We start from the raw sequence: 20,428 nt of genomic DNA on the forward strand, positions 1-20,428 counted from the left end.
TAACTGAAGCCGCTGCTGATGCTGGCTGACTTCTCTACCTAGCGTTTTTAATCTACAACACAGAGGAAACTCATAAAACTTGGTGGCCAAAACGGGCAGCAGGGGCAACTATCAGGATATAATGAAAGGAACAGAAAGCAAACCCCTTTTAAAAAAACAGCGTGTTATGAGTTAATTTAGTGTATACATACACTGACAAAGTGGAGTAAAATTAGAGTCTACAGTCCAAATTAGGATAGTTAGGTGAGCCTAGATTTTTGCCTCAAATAAGTGAAAACCAACAAAATTTATCTCAAGCTTTGATGGCATGGTGAATGTTACACACAGAAAGTAATCTGATGTTCTCACAGGAAAATGATTAAAAAGAAGAATCCCTCAAAGACTGATTTGCATTGCCTGAGTCTGAAGTAAACATACAGTAAAACAGTCAGGAAAAAGGGAGTCAAGTTTGAAACAGCCTTCTCTGCAAGTTATAGTTAGGTCTTCAGAAAAACACTGCCTGAATAAGGATGCATACAAATGAAATCATGAGCCTGTTTTTTGCTCTAGAAGGCCTTTCCTAGGCTTCCCCCACCCCACAAAAATATCACCTTATGTTTAAAACTACAAAAGCCCTTTAAAATGCAAGAATATAAATTCTAAGTTGGGAATGATGTTTATTTCAATCCATTAGAAATTTTCCTAGGGGGCTGATTAAGTGGTTATCTAGTAACTGATTAAGTGAACTAGTTAAATAATAACAAAAACACAAGAAGAAAGGAGAGAGAAAAAAAACCTCATGTGTAGACCTTGAAGGGTTGTTTCAGGAACATCACAAGTTGTGAGAGGGTCACTTGTTCCAACATCAAATAAGCTCTCAAAGAAAGGTTATTTGTATGCATCAAAGAACTTGGAAACGGTCCTTTTAAAATGAGATTTTTGGGTTTGCTGGGATATGTTATATTTTTATGAAGATATAACTCCATCTACAACTACAAATTCAGCATGATGCCTAGCACAAGATACTCATCCTGTGGCCATTTAAAGGACTTCCATTCAACAGTAAAAATGAGGACCTTATTATGGGCCACTTCTCACTTCCACACCTACTTTCCCTTTTCCATTCTTCTACCGGTTCTTCCATGCAAGATTCCCAACAACATATATTCTATCACACTCCCCTTCAACTACATGCTTAAGAATACATTACAGGTAAACCCCTAATAATTAGTCAACATTTATGGTACCATTTCATCTACAACATACATGTTTTGCTTTCTATTTTGTTTTCCCACTTACCCAAATGCAGTGGCCAAAATTGGGCCTCACATATAAACGCTGGAGAGAATACATAATACTCTGGATACAAAATACTCTGTGTGGTGATATATTTGTAATCTAAGAAATAAAGCTTACCTGAAGATCAGAGGACAGAGCCAGCCACAGATTTAGCCACAGAGGTCAGGCAGTGGTGGCACACACCTTTAATCCTAGCACTCAGGATGCAGAGGCAGAGATCCCTCTGGATTTCTGTGAGTTCAAGGCCACACTGGGCTACATGAGATTAATCCAGTCTAAAAGAGAAACAGTAGGGCAGTGGTGGCAAACACCTTTAATCGCAGCACTAGGAAGGTTGAGACAGGAAGTGATATAGCTGGACAGAGAAAGGAATGTAAGGCGGGAGGAGACTGGAGGAGGCTCTTTCAGACTGAGGAACTGGTGAGGTAAGAGATGGGGGCTATGGCTTGCTCTGCTTCTCTGATCTTTTAGCTTTCACCCAGATATCTGGATTTTATTATAACACCATTTAGGATTCATGCAACACTGTGAAATACTTAGATGGACTCTGAAATATTTATTCATGGTAATTATTCTGCTGCTGTGCATCTATATGCTGTCCCAGTTGTTAAATACTAGAATACCTCTAAATGACTCCTTTCCCAAAGAGTCCCCTTCACCATCCCTTGGAAACCCCTGAGCTTTCCAGAGCCCAGCAGCTGGCATCCCTAGCCAGCACACCAATGCAATATCCAACAAGCATTCTGACTGATTTTGATTTGACTTCACCCCTGTACTCCCTTCACTTAGGAATCCTCAGTTTGGGTTTAGTCACAGCGCAGCCTCCAACTGACAAGTATTTAAGATGCAGGAAAGACAAGGAAGATGCACTTTACCCTAACTCTGAAGACAGACAGACAATAAAAAGAGTGATGGGGAACTACATAATGGAACTGTAACACTACTAAAAGGATCTTTAAGAATTATGAGAAGAAAATGAGAATGTCAAACATAAAAGAAAGGGATAGGGGAAGCCTGGAGACAAGCATGAATATCAATTCTGGTACTACTACCCTCATTCTTTGTTTCTACTAGACATATCCCTATTCCCCAAAGCCATAGACATTGTTAGAAGTCACATCTTCTGTATCTCCCGCTCCTAATATCGGCTCCAATCTGCAAGGTTTGACTAACAGTAGAGCCAGGGTGTTTATTGACAAAGTTAGGACAAACATGCAAGTTGCTATCTTCATGTTTCCACTAATTGGAATGCCACACAAACTAATGCAGAACTGGAAATAAAGGCACTTGACTACTAACCTAGGCATCACACCATCATATCTGGGAGGCAAGTCATCTACCAGATGAGCCCTGTTCTTACTTATTTTGAGGCTATATCTCATTATGCTGTCTAGGGTGACTCTGAACTCCTTTTGTTGGCACCAGCAGTTCTTATTTATTTATTTATTTGTTTGTTTGTTTATTTGGTTTTTCGAGACAGGGTTTCTCTGTGTAGTTTTGGGCACCAGCAGTTCTTGAACTTGCAATAGCTCTGCCACAGCTTCCTCCGTTGCTTCACTAGGCCTATTACAAACAGTACCCTGTTCCACTACTTGTCTTTCATTCCTTCATTCCCAAAGTTACACATGTATGGGGCTGACATATGGATGGGCAATGTAATGGATAGGAAGAAATTGCCCTACAAACCACATGCTACTCCTCTGGGTAGCTTGGCCCTGCCTTTTTAACTTTTAACTAAGTCTAGACTGAGTTTTCCCTATCAATATTCAAAAAAATTTTAAAAAGGTAGGGAAAAGAGATTGTCAATGAATTGTATGATGAGGAGAAAAACCTCAAGAGAGAGAATACCAGTCAGGAGAACCTTCCTTCCTGTGGATTTATCCACAGGAAGAATGTGATGTCATGTATGATTTGGTCCCTATTACCACAGGTGAAAAATAAGAAATAAAGAGCCCAGCATGATTGTGCATACCTGTAATCCCAGCACTTGAGAGGCTGAGGCAGGAGGATTGCCACAAGTTTAAGACCCTGTCTTAAACATCAGAGAGATAGAGACAATCAGTCATTCTATGGGACTAGACAGCAAAATAATTTAACTGAGAGGGTCATATCTAATCCCTGTTAGCAGCTGTATCTGGAGTAGGAAGAAGAGGAGACTTTGGCATGATATTGAAATAGATTTTATTTCCACTGATTGTATCATATGAATTTATGTATTTAAGTGCTGGGAGTGAAACCCATGGCCTTGTACACACTAGACAAGTGTTCTACCTACAACTAAGCTACTTCTCCAAGGCCCAGGAATGATTTTTAAAAGAAAAATAGTAGCCAGGCAGTGGTGGTGCACACCTTTAAGCCCAGGACCCAGGAGGCAGAGGCAGGCACATCTCTGTGAGTTCAAGGCCAACCTAGTCTACAGGACAGCCAAGACTAAGAGAAACACTGTCTCAAAAAAAAAAAAAATGACAAAACAAAGAGTACCAGGAAGCAGACCACTGGAGTATTTAGAGACAGATGAGGACATAGTTTCTTGTGAACACTAGAAGGATAGCCTTCACAGGAAGGTGGCTTAATCCATAAGAAGGTCTTTGTGATGGAGGTACATATTGACCAGCACTGAGAAGGTATAAATTATAATTGTAGCCTATATACTGCATTAGCTGTATAAACTTGGCAACTGCCTTAATATTGGTGACTTACAGATCTGCCATCTCTGAAACAAAGCAGGTATTCAGATTATTATTTTTAACACACACACACACACACACACACACACACACACACACACACGAACACACGCATGCTTGCACACACTGTTCCTTAAGGGTTTCCTACATGTTTTAATCATATTCACTATCCCCAACTTTTCCAAGATGTACCACCCAACTCTGTATCCTATCCTTCTTTTATTTTATTTTTTAATTTTATAATTAATTTAATTTTACATATCAGCCATGGATTCCCCTGCCCTCCCTCCTCCCGCTCCCCTCCCTCCCCCCATTCTCACCTTCTCCAGGGCAAGGACTCAATTTCATTTCTCCCTTTCTTTTCCCTTCACCCCTGCCCCACAATATACCCTGCCTTGTGCTATTCAAATATTCTTAGATGTGTAGTCTTCCACTGGAGTGAGTGTGGCCAGCTTGCCAGAGGCTCTACTCTTAGAGAAAACTGTCCCTCTTCTAGCAGTTGACAAGTGATAGCAGTCCCATGACTAAGGGTGAGATTTCATGGCCAGCTCCCAGCTCCATGCTGGGCTTTGTTCTGACTAGGTCTTATGTATGCTGTCAGAACCACTGTTCAGATGCGCAGCTTCCCTGCTATGTCCAAGAAACACTGTTTCACTGTAGTCACCCACTGCCTCTGCCTCTGTCAATTTTACTTTTAGGGGCCTTAGAGCTTCGTGTTCTATTATTTTAGAGGTGTTTTTCATTTGGTCATTCATACTATACTGAGGAGTTCAAAACAGTATTTTGATTGCATAGCTATCTGAATGTACTTCTCTGGCAAATTCATAAAATGATACTACCAATCCTTGGAAAAGAAAAGTTCATTGATGAAAATTAGAACAACCTAGGCCCTCACTGGGAACCAGCATTTCTAGGACATGGTTAACTAGAGCTACAGCTACATGGTAACATGGCTACAGTATACATTTTGAGGACCCTACTGACCAGCAATGATCTGTCCCCAGAAATATACAGTCCATGCCCCCGAAGCATTATAGTACCCTTATCCTTTACCATTTAACATAAATTCAACAAGATAAGGTAGTAAATAATCTTCTCACAAATGTCAGTACAATCAAAGGATTGCTATAGTAGATTCAGAGTTTATAAATAAATGGGAGGCTGGGGGTTAATACAAGTGGTAGAGAGTCTGCCTAGCACTCAAACAGTCCCAGCTTCAATCCCTTGAACTAAAAAGGAAACTCAGACAGGAGTAATGTCTTGTGCCTATATTTCAAGTACCCCAGACAGTAAGGCATGAGGGCTGCCATGAGTTCAACAGCAGCCTGAGCTATATATAGTGAGTTTGTGGCTAACCTGAGCTATAGAGTGAGAACTGGTCTCCAAAAACCCCTAAATGTAATACAAATAACAATAAAAATGGAACTTTCAAATTCAGTTTTTCCATCACAAACAGTTTAGAAATTCTTATTCTTACCCTCAGAATGAGAAAAGGCTAGACAATACGAAAAATGGATATTTTTTTTTTTCCTGGAGCCATCAGACAACTGAGGCTACAGAAGAGACTGAAGAGACAGATTATCCAAAGACTCCCAACTGAGAACTGCTTACCTGGAAGAAATCGGGTTAGAGCCATAGGAACAACAACAACAGGCAACGTGAATGAACTGCATAAATCGGAGAAACCCACGGACTCCGGAGTCCCACACCAAAGCTCTACTTCCAGAAACCTCACCAAGTTCTCACACTGAAAATCCTAGAAAACTCTCTGACCTTCATGAGGGAGGGGAGAGGATGAGTAATCCTTGTGAAATATGCCCAGAGATTTCTTCACAACAAACATGCTCCAAGGGAAAACACTTTGCCTGAGCCTTATTCCTGGCTGGGGGAAGGGCATTCCTCCCATTCCAGCCCCATCTGGCTTTGCAATTTCACCTGAGGGGGAATACATCCTCAGCAGGGCCAGGGCTTCAAGGAAGTAGATTGTGAATGCTAAAGGGCACAGAGAAGGCAGGGGGACTAACTTGGAGAACTTGTGAAGGTCACAGCCACGAGGCACAGTACCAGGAAAGCACTAAGAATTCGTCTGATTGTGATGCACTTTGTCTCTCATACTTTCGGGTACCCTAAGAGTAACTTATATCTGGAAGAGTCACAAGACACATCATTTCTAAAGGGGCTAGATGGAGGCAAACTCAGAATCAAAAAGAAAAGAAACACTAAGTCACCAGAGGAATTTGACTCCGGTGATGTCCAGTTATCACAAATAGTAAACACAACTTAATGCCCAGCTTCTTTTCCATAAATCCTAACACAAATTATGTAATTACATATTAGCAGTGTGTGTGTGTGTGTGTGTGTGTGTGTGTGTGTGTGTGTGTAAAACAATCAATAGTTAACATGGCATCACATGAGACAATAAAAACATTGCAAGGAAAACCTCAACACTGTACTCCAGCCAAAAGCAGGCAGGCTAACTGCAGACCTTCACATCTCCTTCTGCTCTTCCAAATACAATCCTCCAGTCTTATCCTCAGATCTGCAACAGAACACCTGCTGAAGACTCCCTTTTGCCCAGCCCCCACCTCCTGTGGATCCCTCAGATCTTCTGCTCCCAGCCCTCCTCCTCCCCCAAACCACTGCTCTATTCTAGCCCCTAATACCAGCAGGCACCCCCAGCTAAACCACAGGCTGCTCCAGCCTGGGAAGCAGGAAGACTGACTGCAGATCTTTACCTCTCCCTCTGTTCCTCTAGATCCAATCCCCCAGTCTGATCCCCAACACCTGCAGCAGTTTCTTCTAATATCTAGTGGATCCCACAGATCTTCCCCTTACCTCCCTCCTCCCACCTTCTGCTTGATCCTCTTCACCCCCACCCCAACTCTAGCAGGCACTCCCTGGGGACCCACAGACCAGGCTGGGCAGGGAAGCTAAAGAGACATGCAAAAGGTCCCAGCTTCAATCCTTTGGACTGAAAAAAAAAAAATCAGTTAGGAATAATGTCTGTTCGTAAACTTCTAGTAGCCCAGACAGTAAGGCATGAGAACTACCATGAGTTCAAAGGCAGCCTGAGCTATATATAGTGCATGATTTGCATGATTGTGTGTTCTGGCGGAAGCTCCACCTCAGCCCCTGGCCCCCTGGCATCCCTATACCCAAAGAGTCTGGAATGTTCTGGCGGAAGATCCACCTCAACTCCCCTTTCCCATCTCTTTCCCTAAACCCGCCCCTTCAAAGCCCGCCAAACACGGCTCCTCCCCCAGAGAGGCTCAAGACCACTCCCATAGGGTATTTAAACTGCCCTTCAGAAAACATTTTGGTTTTTTTCTTTTTGTTAGGATTTTTTTATTTTATAATTAATTTAATTTTACATATCAGCCACAGATTCCCATCCTCCCTCCTCCCACCCACCCCCTTCCTCCCTCCAATCCACCCTCCATTCCCACCATCTCCAAGGCAAGGATTCCCCTGGGGATTCAGCTCAGCCTGGTAGATTCAGTTGAGGCAGGTCCAGTCCCCTCCTCCCTTCACCTAGGCTGAAAAGTGTACCAGCTAGGCCCCAGGTTCCAAACAGCCAGCTCATGCACTAAGGATAGGTCCGGGTCCCACTGCCTGGGGGCCTCCTAAATAGTTCAAGCTAATGACAGTCTCACTTATCCAGAGGGGTTTTCCAGTCTCCTTTATGGGGGAGGGGCTGGAGAATCACCTGGTAACGCTTTATCCTTTAAACCAGGGCTTTTTCTAATTCAGTCTGATTTGGATTGCTGTGTCAATGGAGAGGCTTATCAGGGTGCAAAAACCTTTCATGTAGATCTTCACCTCTCCCTCTGCTCCTCCAAATTAGTCTCCAAGTCTCATTGCCAGCTTTGCAGTTTCCCTACCCATCTTTCACCAATCTCAGGAGGACCACACAGATCTTCAAATTTCCTTCCCCCAACTCATTACTTTGTCCGAGCCTCCTGCTCCAGTAGGCACTCCCTGAGAAAACATAGGCCACTCCAAAGAGGGAAGCAAGTAGGTGGGGTTGATAGATAATTACATGTCTACACGGTTGGGCTTGCCTGGCGGACCGCCTAACTATTTCCGGTTCAGAATAGCCATCTCCTGGTCAGACATCTCGCGGGACTGGGACTCTGTGGCCTTACGTGGTTGCGTAAAGCGCGCAGCCATGTAATCTACGCGCATGCGTGGAGTACCCACAGGAGTCCCTGTACGCATGCACGGCCCAACCTTTAAAAAGCCGGTGCCATCTTGCATGAGTCTCTCTGTCTGTCTGTCCCCTCATGTGTGTTTCACACAGGCCTGTCACTTCTATCCTCTTTAATAAAACTCTTCTGTGGTCTTGTTGTGTTCGGGACGTGTTCCTAGCACTACTTAAATACTAACAGGGGTGATATTTTATTTGTACTGAAATGTCATTTTATTTGTATATTAATAAAGTTGCCTTGGGGTCAGAGCAAGCCATAGCAGAAGCTGGGCAGTAGTGGGGCACTCCTTTAATCCCAGCACTTGGGAGGCAGAGCTAGGCAGATCTCTGTGTGTTCAAGAATACAGCCAGCATGGCAGACACACACCTTTAATCTCAATACCAACCATAGAAGACCTGGAGGTCTGTATAGACAGGCAGTGACGAGGAGGTCATGTGGTTGGGTTCACAACCAATGAGAAGGCAGAACAGAAAGTCTATATAAAAGACAGGACACAGGAAGTAGGTCTCTTGTGGAGAGGAAAGACAGAGCAGCAGTGAAGGGTAAGGTTTTCAGCTCTCAGCTATTGCTCTGACCTCTTGGCTTTTAACTCTGCAATTGGCTCTGTTTCTTATTTAACATCTACAAGTAGGCTGACTGCAGATCTCCTCCTCTCCCTCATCCCCAGCTCTGTAGCAGACCTTCTGCTGTGGAATCTCCTCACTCTCTGCCCCCATTCCCAGGGGACTACCTAAGAAGATCCTGGTGGAACACCCTGCTTTCCTCCTTGTGAAGATCCTCCGCCACCACAAACCCATCCCTATTCCTAAGTCTCAGGTCTCAGTACTCAGAAACACATTTTACCCAGAACCCTGACCATCCACAACTATCAGGGCACCAGAACATTGTCCTACAGACAACCCACAGACACAACACTCTAACAAGAACCAGAGAGGAAACAGAAACCAAGGAACAAAACACCCACTCAACAAAGACGAGACCAGGTATCAGCACCTAGAATTACAATGTTAAAAAATCCCAGATGCCTGGGTTGGGGATTTAGTTCAGTGGTAGAGGGCCCTGGGTTCGATCCTCAGCTCAAAAAAAAAAAAAAAAGAAAAGAAAAGAAAAGAAAAAGAAAAAAATCCCAGATGCCTAGACTCCAGCATAAAACACAGTAACAATCAGGACAATATGTGTCCACGACAGCCCAGCAACCCTACCAAAGCAGGCCCTGAGTATTCCAACATATCTGGGATATAAGAAAAAGACCTGAAAAGAGCCTCTATGAATATGGTAGAGGTCTTTAATGAGGAAATTAATAAATTCCTTAAAGAAATCTATAGAAACACATAGAGTGGAAGGAAATGATTAAATCCCTTTTTTTAAAAAAAAAAATCTATGAAAATACAAACAGTGGAAGGAAATGAAGAAAACCATTCAAGACCTGAAAGTGCAAATAAAACCAGCAATGAAAACCCAAATTGTGGGAATTCTGGAAATGAAAAATTTAGGAACTAAGATAGGAGCCACAGAGGCAAGCTTCAAGAGGTAGAAGAGAAAATCTGAGGCACTCTAGATACATAGAAGAAATGGATACCTTTGTCAAAGAAAATGTTAAATCTAAAAACATACGGGCACAAAACATCCAAAAAAAATCTGGGACACTATGAAAAGACCCAATCTAAGAATAATAGGTATAAAGGAAGGAGAAACACAGCTCAAAAGGACCAGAAAACATTTTCAACAAAATCATAGAAGAAAATTTCTCTAACCTAAAGGAGATGCCTATCAAAGTACAAGAAGCATGCAGAACACCAAATAGACTGGGTCAGAAAAGTCCCCTTAACCCTTAATCAATACACTAAACGTACAGAACAAAGAAAGAATATTAAAAGCTGTAAGAGAAAAATACCAAGTAACATATAAAGGCAGACCTATTAGAAGTACACCTGACTTCCCAATGGAGACTCTAAAAGCCAGAAGGGCCTGGACAAATATGCTGCAGATTCTAAGAGACCTCAGATACCATCTCAGACTACTATACCCAACAAAACTTTCAGTTACCATAGATGGAGAAAACAAGATATTTCAGGATAAAGTCAAATTAAACAGTTTCTATCTATAAATCCAGACCTACATAAGGTACTAGAAGGAAAACTCCAACCTAAAGATGTTAATTACATTCAAGAAAACACAGGAAATAAATAATCCCAGACCAGCAAAATTACAAGGAAGGAATAGTCATTGGTCATTGATATCTCTCAACATCAATGCTCCCACTTCCCCAATAAAAAGATAAAAGACTAGAAATATACCATAATATTAAGGATAGACATCACCTCAGTGTAAAAAAAATGCAAAAAAAGATATTCCAAGCAAAAGTAGCTAAGTACCTAGTGTAGCAATTTTAGTATCTGACAAAATAGACTTCAAACCAAAACTAATTAGAAGACATGGTTAAGGACACTTACATACCCATCAAAAGAAAAATCCAAGAAGACATTGCAATTCTTAATATCTATGCCACAAATACAAGAGTATCCAAGTTTGTAAAAGAAACACTTCTACAGCTTAAATCACATATTGCCCCTCAGAAACTGACAGTGGGAGACTTCAGTACCTCACTCTCATCAATAGATAGATCATCCAGACAAAAACTAAACAGAGAAATGCTGGAGTTAACTGAGTTATAAACCAAATGGACCTAACAGCTATTTACAGAACATTTCACCCAAACACAAAAGAATATACCTTCTTCCCACCTCATAGAACTTTCTCCAAAACTGACCACATACTGAGATACAAAGCTAAGTCTCAACAGACACAAGAAAATTGAAATAACACCCCACATCCTATCTGACCACCATGGAATAAAGCTGGATATCAATAACAACAGAAACAATAGAAAGTTCACAAACTCATGCAAACCGAACAAGTCTCTACCAAATGAAAAATGGGTCAAGACATAAATTAAGAGAAAAATTAAAGACTTTCTAGAATTGAATGAAAATGAATACACAGCATACCCAAACTCATGGGCTACAATAAAAATGGTTTTAAGAGGCAAGTTAAAAAAAAAAAAAAGAGGCAAGTTCAGTGATGGCACACACCTTTAGTGCTAGCATTTGGGAGGCAGAGGCAGGCGGATCTCAGTGAGTTCGAGGCCAACATGGTCTACAGAGCAAGTTCCAGGACAGCCGGGGCTGTTACACAGAGAAACCCTGTGCAAAAAACAAACAAAAAGAGCAAAGTTCAAGTCATGTTGGTGAGAATGTGGAGCAAGGGGAACACTCCTCTATTGCTGGTGGGAGTGCAAACTAGTATAGCCACTATGGAAATCAGTGTGGCGGTTTTTCAGGAAAATGGGAATTGGTCTACCTCAAAATCCAGTTATACTACTCTTGGGCATATACCCAAAGGATGCTTCACCCTACCTCAGGGACACTTGCTCAACTATGTACCTACATAGAGCCTTCACCCCAATGTTCCAGTGTCTTTAGTACATCCTGCACAAAAGACAAAAAACACCAACCCAATCACAAAACCTTAGATGCACAATGAGGTCTTGTCTGCAAGATATGCTTAGGCAGTGGTGGCACAAAGCTTGTGAGAATAACCAACTTAGGGTAAAACTAAATATTACTGATTAAATAAATAAATAAATGAATGAATGAATGAATGAATGAATGAGTAGATAATAAATAATGTAGTGATAAATGACTCCTAATGACATTCTGCTATGCTCATAGATCAGTGCCTTTCTCAGCCATCATCAGAGAAGCTTCCTCCTGCAGCAGATGGGAGCAAATACAGAGACCCACAGCCAGACATCATGCAGAGAGTGGGAGACCCTGGAACATTCAGTCCTACACAGGTTGTCTTCATAAACTCCCTCCCCCTAAGACTCGGGGACCTTTGTGGAAGAGGAGGCAAAAAGAATGTAAGAGCCAGCGGGGATGGAGGACACCAAGAAAACAAGAACCTCTGAATAAACATGAGCAAACAGAGATTGAAGCAGCATGCACAGGGCATTGGGTCTGCACCAGGTCCTTGGTGTGTATATTATGGTTTCCAATAGAGTGTGCGAAATAGTGGGTCTCTGTTTCTTGTGCCTTCTCTTGGGCTCTTTTCCCAGCTTGTTTTGTCCAACTTTAATGTGTTAGATTTTGCTTTATCTTATTATATTTTATTGTATTTTTAAAAAATGATGGAGCTGTAAGCAGGCCTGTAAGACATTTTCTTAACTAGTGATTGATGGGGAGGATCCAGCCCATTGTTGGTGGTGCCACACCTGGGATTCTGGTCCTGGCTTCTTTATAAGAAAGTAGACTGAGCAATTCATGAGGAGCAAGCCAGTACTTGTTTGTGGACTCTCTGCATCAGCTCTTTCTTCCAGGTCCCTTCCCTATTTAAGTTCCTGCTCTAGCTGTTTTTGATGATGAACTGTTATATAGAAGTGTGACTGAAATAAACCCTTACCCTCCTCCCACAAAAGAAAACATCTACACAGAGATGTTCACAGCACCTTTTTTCTTACTGGAAAAAGAAAACAACTGGAAGCAATCAAAATGTTCATCAATAGGTGAATGGACTGAAAAAAAGTAATATATCTGGAGAATGGATTATTATTCATTAAAAGAAAGGAATGAGCTATCCATAAAAAGATGTTAAAGAATCTTTTTTTAAAAACACATTCTTTATTGTGTGTGTATATGTGCATTTGTGTACATGTATGTCAGAGGAAAACCAGTTCTCTTCCTCTACCACATGTGACCTGGAGATGCAACTCAAGTCTTCAAGCCTGTGAAACAAGCACCCTTATCCACTGAGATATCTCACCAGCTCTATCGAATCTTTTTGCTTCTTCTTTTTTTAAATACAGGGTATTGTCATATAGCCCCAGCTGGCCTTGATCCTCACAACTTAGCCCTCTTGAGTGCTGGGATATCAGACATGCACCAGCACACCCAGAGCCATTGGTGAATCTTAAATGCATATTGATGAGTCAAAGAAGACAGTCAACAAAGGTTATAAGGTATATATGATTCTGATTACATGACATTAAAAAAAAGAAACTTATGGAGTCAATAAACCATGGGTAGTTTCTAGAGACTTGGGGTGTAAGGAGCAGAATAGGCAAAGCATAAGAGATGTTTTAGGGTAGTGAAACAATTCTTCATGGTAGCATAATAGTGAATAAATACCAATGTGCATTTTTCCAGCTCAAAGAATTATGTATGCAGCCTAGTATGTACAAATTTTAAGAATCATTTCAATGTGTGAGGATCCCATCATGGAATGAAGTAAGTAACAAAAGAATCTATCTGTATCACAAGTTTATGAAATATCATCACTGAGGGCAATAAGGAAAGAAGGTTCTGCCCTATGTAATTATAGAAATGAACAGAACCACTAAGGGCAAAGACAAAAGGATTGGTGCATAAATCCTGTTAGTTGTTAAAGTTACCTCTCATGGTGAGTCCTTGTTAATAAGTCTGAAACCACTATACATGTATACTGGAAAAGAAGAGTTAAATATTAGATGACAGATAATGCAGGATAGGTTTCTCACTGTCAGAGTAGAAGGTTATAGGCAAGCAAAAGAGGAAAGCTAAAATGGTTCAGGTGGTAATGGATTAAAAAAGAGAGAGAGACACCAATCAGTATGATCTTATGTTCAGCTTAATGCAGATAAAGGTGACCCTCACACACACACTTTATGCTAACAGACACATGATCTATTCAGTTGACCTTGGCAGAATGCTAGGTACAGTGGTACATGCCTATAATCTGTTTTTAGAAGGAGGATCAGTAGCTCAAGGCCATCTACAGCTACATAGTGAGTATGTGGCCAGCATACATAAAATCCTGTCTCCAAAAAAAAATTAGCAATGCCTTTGTAGAAGTGGGCATAGCTAGTGCCCTATCTTCATTTCTAAATCAGTTCTAGAATGAAAGGAAAGCAGGACTCCTTGAGCGATGATGGCTAACATACATTTCCTGCCTTGGTACTCGAACAGCAAAGTAATAACAAAGCAGATTAGAATCAAAAACTAAGGGAATACTAAAAACAAATCCACAATGGCAGGGGAAACACTCAACTCAATGGCAAAACTGGAACAGCTTAAGCAACAAAATAAAGTAGGAGTAGATTAGAACTCAAAGTGTAAAACAATACAGATGATAGAATCAGTGAATGAATGGGAGAGAGAAGACAAAATTCCCATGTTCAGCAATCTCAAGGAGGTGGGACATAATTTCTTTGACCTTAAGTAAGGGCCTCTCACTCCTTCCTGAAGGGTACAGTGTGAAAAGGAAGGAAAAAACAATAACAGTGTAAGTGGAGAAACCTGAGGAAAAATAAATCAGTCAGGTGATCAAAGTTATCACCAACAATAAGTCACATTGATGGGTCACTTGACCTCACTGGTCTTCATCTCCAAATGCTCCAAACACAGCCTAGTCGTAAGAAAACATCAGATAAATTTGAACTGAGGGGCATTATATAAAATACCTGACTACTGCTCAGAATTGGTAAGGTCACTGGAAACATCAGAAATCTAAGCATGTGTCACAACTAAGAGGAGCCTAAAGAAGACATGATGTCACTGTGTGATGTGATAACCTGGGTGAGACATGAGGTAAGCACTAAGTAAATCTGAATTAACTATAAACTTCAATAAAGTTTATATGGGTGAAACCTTAACAGATAAGAATTCTGAAATCTGCCCATTTTCCTATGAAGAAAAGTAAAGGACGCTTTTAAGCCTGTTGATATCATCATATACATCATGAAGCCTAGCCTGGTAGCTAATACCTATAATCCATCATTTGGGAAGTAGGTAAGAGGGATGTCCTGGGTTTGAGAGCAGCTTACACCTCATAGCAAGTACCGGGTCAGCCTGGGCTACAAAATGAGACCCTGTAATCAAAACTACCAAACTTCATAGCAGCATTATTCGTAATAGCCAGAACCTGGAAACAATCTAGATGTCCTTCAACTGAAGAATGGATAAAGAAAATGTGGTACATTTACACAATGGAGTATTATGCAGTGGTAATAAACAATGTCACCATGAAATTTGTAGGCAAATGGATGGAACTAGAAAAAAAATCATCCTGAGTGAGGTAACCCAGACCCAGGAAGACAAAAACGGTATGTACTCACTCATAAGTGGATACTAGACACAAAGCAAAGGATAACCAGGCTACGATCCACAACCCTGGAGAAGCTAGGTAAAGAGGAGGACACTAAGAGGGACACACATGGATCGCCCCAGGGAGAGGAAAGGGTTAAGATCTCCTGGGTAAACTGGGAGTGGGGAATAGAGAGGAGGGATGGAAGGAGGGAACATGAGGGCTCCAGATGGGGGAGGAAGAGCAATGAAAGAGATATCTTGACAGAGAGAACTATTAAGGGGGTGGGGAGAAATCTGCAGCTAGGGAAAACCCCAGGAACTCACAATCGTCCTCCAGCTAAGACCCATAGCAATGGTGGAGAGGGTGCTTGAACTAGCCTTCCCCTGTATTCAGATTGGTGTCTACCCTAATTGTCATCATAGAACCTACATCCAGTGAATGATGGAAGCAGATACAAAGACCCATGGCCAAGCACTTGGCCAAGATCCTGGAGTTCAGTTGAAGAGAGGAAGGAGGGATTATAAGAGCAAGGGAGGGGGGTGGTGGTCAGAATCATGATGGGAAACACCACAGAAATAGCTGACCAAAACCAGTGGAAGCTCATGGACTCTGGACTGACAGCTGGCGGGGGAGGGGTTTGCATGGAACCCAACTAGGCCCTCTGAATGTGGGTGAAAGATGCATGACTTGATGTGTTTGTGGGTCCCCTGGCAATGGGACCAGGACTTATCCTGGGTACACAAACTAACTTTTTAGAGCCCATTCCCTATGGTGCAATGCCTTACTCAGCCTTGAAGCAAGGAAGAGGGGCTAGGTCTGGCCCCAACTTGGTATGCCAGCCTGTGTTGACTACCCAATGGAGGCTTTACCCTCTATGAGGAGGGGATGGGGGTGAGATAGGGGTAGGTAGGAGGGAGTGGGAGAAGGGGAGGGAGGGGTAACAGGGATTGGTATGTAAAAGGAAAGAAATTGTTTTAATTAAAAAAAAAAACTAACAAACCAAAAAACAACAACAAAGCAAAAAATATTATTTAAAGCTGATATAGTTTGTGACCCCATGGTACTTTTAATTCGGGCCCTGTTTTTTCCCCAGCTCACAAAAGCTGTAAAACCCACCCACTTTCTCAGACCAAGTGTTTAGGATAGTTCCACACATTTGCTCGTGTCAGATGGCTTGGGAAGAAGCCTAACTGGGGGTGACTTTATCAGACAGTCTTCCCATGAGGCATAGGCTATTCTCCTGTCTGCCTCAAGTGCTGCGATTCTGGGCATAGATTCTGATCTTATGATGGTGGGTTTTCTCAGGAGCTAGAGTCCAAGGTTTGTTCCATTTCTCCTTGAAGGGCAACCATGAGTTCTTTATAGTTTGGCAGAACAAACAGAACTGCTTTATAGTCTACTTGGTGGTTTTCAAGTCCTGTTATGTATTTCATTCTATCACATTTGATTATTATGATCATTTTCTGCGCTGACACATTAGGAAGTTACAAGACACAGGTGGTATTAGAGAACTCCGTCTACTCCATAACCAGTCCAGGCTCTGAAGTTACCCCTGAGTCTTTTCTGTTTTATCCCTAGTACCTCCTTGTTCCTTTCAATTTACCTCCTGCAATTTCTCCAGAACCCACTATCCCTTTCTCGTGGTTCCTCTTGTCTTTTTCAAGCTATCTGTTCTCTTACCTAGAATCTTGAGGCACTAAAATGTCACCATCCCCATATTTGCCCTTCATTTGCCCTCTACACTGTCAATTTTCCAAAACTCAAACCTGATCACATCATTCCTCTGCTTTGAAATCACTTGTTGGTGCTTTGGCTCCAAGATAAGATCATGAAGTGTATACAGTGTTACACCATCTAGACTTCTAGTTAGATATCCTGCCTTATACCTGCTATGCCCCCTACGGCTCAAACTGCCACCACCCCACCCACATACCTCATCCAGGGAGGCTTAGACCTCCAAAAAGCAGACTCTGTTTCTGTAATTCAGAAGCATTATCAGAGAGTACTCCATAAATACTGATGGGTGAATGAATAAATGAAGGAAAGAATAAAAGAATGGATGGATGACAAGAACAGCTCTGAATGTTTGCCTGTAATTCAAATTCATTTTCTACTTCCCTCCCTCCCTCCCTGTGTTTATGGTTTTTTTCTAATTTACAGACTATCTCAGATACATTTAGCTTTGCCATGCATAACTGATTTATTCATTCTTCATAAAGCAATTCCAATATAGCCATCTAGAAAATAAGAACCACTTTTAATAACTTTTACATTCCACAGAACTTATCTTTGTTTTAGTACATGTTATCATGCCCAGTATATAGCATTTTATGCATAGTTTCACCACCATGTTTCAATGACTTTCTGGCCTTTCTTCTATTAATGGCTTCTTCACTAGGAAATCCTATGTAAAGACACTAAATAAGGAAAGAAAACTTTGAAAGCAAAGGAACAAAAGATGCATTGCTATGGTAAGTGAACTAATTTTTATATGTGGACAGATTTTAATAAACTACAAGAAGTAACACTTCTAAGAATCTACTGAAAAGCGGGGGAGGACGACTTGTTTAAAAACACATTCCACAATCACAGGCAATGTCAAAAATCTTAGTTGGCTTCATTTTTCTAGCCCATGAAATGGGAACGAGCAATTACTTACCCTGATTCTGTATCGCCAGCAAAATAAACACAAGAGGACTTGGTGAGAATGCCAAATGTGACCCCCCACCTTTTTTTTTTTAAACTAGCAGTGATGAATGGTTTGGCCAGCTGATCTACCTAGAAGAGGATCAGACCAGTCAAGCTGCCTTGGCAGAAGCAGCAGAAAAACATTCAAACCACCTAGAAGAGGCAGAGACCAGCCAAGTCACTTAGAAGAAGCAAAGACCAGGCAAACCACCTAGAAGAGGCAGAGACCAGCCAAGTCACTTAGAAGAAGCAAAGACCAGGCAAACCACCTAGAAGAGGCAAAGGCCAGCCAAGCCGCCTGAAAAGACCACTCCCAATCTGTTGCGCTGCCTGTAAGTTGTGCAGTGAGCTCCAGTTTTTAAGCTGCCCTATGCTGGGTGGCTTTAGTGCCACAGTTGTCCATGAGGCGTTCTATTCCTGTAAGTAACCCCAGTAAAACTCACTGGTTCACCAAGTTAGACTTCGGTGGTGTCTATCATGAGCTTCCTATCTGGGGTAAGTAGACATCTGTTCAAGTCTCTCCAGAAATAGTGTCACAAAACACCTGCTCGAATATATGTTTTGGTGTAATCTAATCCTTTACACAGACACATGGACATGAAAGGGTTCTTCTTGTAAGAGCTTACAGGATTATAGCACAAATAATCATATAATAATAATACCTACAGAATTTCTTTTAAAACAGGGCATCACTGTGTTATCAAGGTTAGCATCACACTAGTAGGCTCTGGCTCCTTCTAAGTACAACAAGAAACAGATAAAATTCTTGCAGATTTGAAAAAAAAAAAAAGTCAAGGTGGAACTGGTGGCACACACCTATAGCCCTAGGACTCCAGATATGAAAGCAGAAAGATCACTAATTCAAGGTCATTCTTAGCTATATAATAAATTAACAGTCAAACTGTAAAATATGGACACAGTGGCTCACTGCTGTAATAAACACTGGGGAGGCTGTGATAAAATGATTGCCACAAGTTAGGGGCTAGCTTGGGTTACATGGTAGGTTCCAGGCCTCCCTGGGCTAAAGAGTGACTCTGTCCTAAACAATGAGAAGAAAGGTAAGGGGAGGGAGGGAAGAAAAGGGAAGAAGTCAGGAGGGAAGGGAAAGGAAAGAAAGAAGGCAGAAATGGAACACTATATTCAAACAACATCATACCAAAAAAATTAGTAATATTGAAGGACTCAAATGAATGAGATCAACAGCTCATTAGAGAAACAAAAACCCATGGACAGGAAACCTTCATGAAAAGAAGTTATACTGTTTAGCAAATGCAAGAAACTATGTTAAAATCCATTAATTAAAACTGAAATTTGAAAGGCAGAGGCAGGCAGATATATCTCTATGAGTTCAAGGCTGGCATGGTCTACAGAGTGAGTTCCAGAACAGCCAGGGTTACACAGAGAAACCTTATCTCAAAAAACAAAACGAAAAGGATAGAAAGAAAAGAAAAAAATCCTGAAATTTGAAATGACAGATGCCAGAGGTGGTGGTGAACACCTTTAATTCTAGCATCCAGAAGGCAGATTTCTGTGAGTTCAAGGTCAACCTGGTATACACAGTGAGTTCCAGGTCAACCAGAGCACCATAGTGAGACCCTGTCTCAAATAATAGGAGTTAAACAAAGAGAAGTATTAATAGAAATTATTCAGCCTATCACATTGACGATGAAAACTATGGTATTCTACACCATAGTGGTGAAAGAAATTAACACTGGCATACAGTCATGAAAAAAATGCTCTCATATGCTTAAAAGATGTACATGTACACTGTGGTGGTCTGAATGGCCATCATAGACTCATGTGTTTGAATGCTTGGCCCCTAATTTGTGGAGCTTATTGGGAAGGATTAGGCCTTGTTGGAAGAGGTGTGTCACAGGAGGTGGGCTTCAGGGTTTTCAAAACACTCCCAATTTTCTGTCTGCCTCCCTGTCTCTGTGCATGTGTCTCTCTCTTTGTGTCTCTGTTTCTTTGTCTCTCTCTACCACCCCGTCTCTCTGCCTCCTACTTGTGGATCAAGATGAGAGCTCTCAGCTGTTGCTAACACCATGTCTTTGCTTCACCATCATGGACTCTAACCTTCTGAGGCTGTAGGCTGATTAAATTTTTCTTTTGTAAGTTGAACTGATCATGGTGTTTTGTCATAGCAACAGATAAGTAACTAACACACACACACACACACACACACACACACACACACACACACACGGAAAGAGACAGAGACAGAGAGACAGATAGACTATATAGTGGTTCACTGTGGCATTACTTGGAATAACAAAAGAGGAGAGTAACTAAAATGTGCATCGATTGAAGCTTGGTTACATGAACTTAAAGCACAACCATACTGTGCACTCTACGCAGCCATAGAAATGATAATGTAAGGAGGTAATCAAATAACCACTAGGATATCACTTAACTTTCCAGATGATTTCCTGCTAATGAAAATAC

General features: G+C 41.5%; 1 protein-coding gene across 1 annotated transcript in view; it reads right to left on the reverse strand.

Moving 5' to 3' along the window:
• Nucleotides 1-20,428, reverse strand: part of Clcn5 (chloride voltage-gated channel 5) — a 155,740-nt gene that overhangs the window by 34,922 nt on the left and 100,390 nt on the right. The gene's annotated exons all lie outside the window — the stretch shown is intronic.

This window comes from Onychomys torridus, chromosome X, assembly GCF_903995425.1.
Source record: "Onychomys torridus chromosome X, mOncTor1.1, whole genome shotgun sequence".
NCBI classification, from domain to species: domain Eukaryota; kingdom Metazoa; phylum Chordata; class Mammalia; order Rodentia; family Cricetidae; genus Onychomys; species Onychomys torridus.